Consider the following 3,192-nt stretch of genomic DNA (forward strand, 5'->3'; position numbering starts at 1 on the left):
CAAAAATCCCATATCGATAAGGTTAAGGATAAGCTATCGGATATCGGATATTATTCCGATAATTTCAGTTATCTACTCATGATACAAAAAACTTCTAATAATTACCGATAATTTTCGTTAATATTGAATAATTTACGTTAATTTTCGTTAATATTCGATAATTTCTGATATTTACTTAGGAGAAACGCAATCAAATGGCTAAAGAGTAAACCTAAAGGGCATTAGGTATCGAAAATTTCTGAAATTTTTTATGATATAGTTACACACCAACGGTATCGGATATTAACCTAACGGAAACTCCCTTAACCGGTACTGTTATGTTAATATACGGATATCCGTTACGTTAAGGCTATCGGATATCGGATAACCGTTTTGTCGGATATTAACCTAACGGAATCCGGATATTCGGAAACGGCTACCAGATGTCGAATATCCATTGACAGCCCTACCGCCAGTCATATTTTATTGCATCGTAAGTAGGGAAAAATACGGTTTAGTCCACAATCCCATCCAAACGTACTAGTTAGTCCTGACCCATTCAGCTAGGTACAAATTAGTCCTTTTTTATTTGAAATATGAAAAGTACATAAATAATCTTCCTGATTTACAATTTAATTTAAAAATTTTACATTTTAGTCCAAAGTGATTCATGATGAAAGCAACAATTTTAAATAATATAAAAATAGTTAAAAAATAATTTATCTTTCAAACTGCTCGTCCAAAATTCGTAAACTTTATATATTAGGAAAGCTCTTTACGAAATCTAGGAAAAGTGTACTCATATAACTATATAATTTTTATTTTTTTTAAAAATCTAATTTACACTGGTGTACAACTATGTAAACATCTCCAAAAATTCAGAAAATTCAGAATTCATACTCACAGTACATGCAATATATCCATGAAACGGGACAATGGTGTACAACTATGTACACATCTATAAAAATCCAGAAAATCCAGTAACTATATATACCAACAAAACATGCCACATAATCATGAGACGAGACAATGATGGACAACTATATATATATGTCTACAATATCTTGAAAATCCAATGTTCATACCCATAAAGAGACAATATATTCATGAGATAAGACAAAGCGCACTAGGTTGTACATACATACTGAAAGGGGGGGGGGGGGGGGGGGTATAACAACCACACCCAATAATTTGTTCGTCAATCTGGATGGACTAACTCCAATATAATTACGAGAGAACCAACTTAAAAGCGAGCTCAATCAGGACATATATCAAAGAGATTAATCTCAATTTCTCAATACAATTTGCAATCGAACAGATAGGAATTTGTGTGCCTGATTGATATGAGAAATAACTTAGATAGTACCAAAGACCAATGCCCAAGTGCCAATCAATTCCTATCCAACAATCAAGGTCTTTTACCAATTGATTGAACTACGCACAACCTGTGATATTTCTTTTATATAAACAAATATAATGCGGAAAAGAAATAACGCAGACACCATAAATTTTGTTAACGAGGAAACCGCAAATGCATAAAAACCCCGGGACCTAGTCCAGATTTGAACACCACACTTTATTAAGCCGCTACATATACACTAGCCTACTACAAGTTAACTTCGGACTGGAATGTAGTTGAGACATAACCAAGTCTCACACCGATTAAGTACAGTCGCGTTCCTTACGCCTCTAAAAACACTCCGGATTATGCGCACTTTATTCCATTAGCTGATCTCACCCAAAACTAAGAGTTTCTACGACCCAAAATCAAAGACTTATAAACAAATATGTTTCACACAGATAAGTCTATCTGATAGTTAAATCTGTCTACCACAGAAGTACTTATGAAGTATTTGTTCCGTCTTTTGATAAATCAAGGTGAACTGGAACCAATTGATAATCCGTTCTTATACTCCCGAAGAGCAGCCTAGAAATATCAATCACCTCACAATAACTTAACTATATGGTAGTAGAAGAAGCGGAATCACAAAGAATGAGACGAAGAGCTTTGTGATTACTTTTTATATCTTACCTATCGGAGATAAATCTCGAGCAAATCTTAAATAAGATAGTATTCAATACGATAGAACAAGTAACATCAGAATACGCAACTGCAGAGAAAATAGTTGGATCTGGCTTCACGAATCCCAAATGAAGTCTTCAAGTCGTTAACCTATAATGGTTTTGGAAAAACCTAAGTTAAAGGAGAATCGACTCTAGTAGCAACTAGGACACAGGAAAGTGTCGGGAATAGGTTTTCCAGTTACTAGAGTTTTTCCTTATATAGTCTTTCAAATCAGGGTTTGCTTTCAATCAAAGCTAAGATAGCTTAGTAACAAAGTATTCAATATCCATCGTTATATGAAAACCTGATTTAAGATTCAAGCTAAGTCTGCTTAAAACCAAAGCAATAGATCTCCACTGTTAGATGGTCTTAGCTATAGCTTGTTACACATAAATGAAATATACCTTCATTTAGATATGGGTAACCATACCTAAAGGTGTATATTGAGTTGGCCCAATAACAGTTAACCAAAGTTAGCCATATGAACACTTTTTTCTTAACCATATTCATTTAACACATCCAGATCAACTATGATGATCAATCAATCATGAAAGATAATCAAATGAATCTAATTGTGTTTCACATAGAGTTGTTCAATTGTTTACTATCTCATAGAAATATGTATGAACCAATTGAAACAAAATCGGATTGATTCGTAAGAATCAATTCATGAACATTAAGCCATGGTTTGGAAAGATTGCATTCCTTAATTCATACATGTATTTTTTTCATGAGTATGAAAATCATACTTAACCAATTTTATAATTTTAACCACTAAGTTCGTAAACATGTACGCAAACTATATCTTCCAAACTTTAGTCTTGTCCAACCGTTTGCAAACGGGGTATGCAGACAGCCGTCCCGGACCTAACTCAGGTAGAACAGTTTGCATACTAGTATGAAAACAAGGTTCCCGGACTTTACAGTTAAAACAGTTCGCATACTAGGTATGCAAACAAGGTTCCGGGACCTGAAACATACCAAAACAGTTTGCATACTAGGTATGCATACTGTGTTGTATCCAAATAAAGGTTTTTGTTCTAAACTCCCATTTCAATCATTCAAACATCTTTATAAGACAACAATAGTTGTCTCACACAAACTATTAGCTTCAAGTAATTTTCAAGTGATCAAATGATCAATACGAA

This window comes from Papaver somniferum, chromosome 4 (assembly GCF_003573695.1).
Source record: "Papaver somniferum cultivar HN1 chromosome 4, ASM357369v1, whole genome shotgun sequence".
NCBI classification, from domain to species: domain Eukaryota; kingdom Viridiplantae; phylum Streptophyta; class Magnoliopsida; order Ranunculales; family Papaveraceae; genus Papaver; species Papaver somniferum.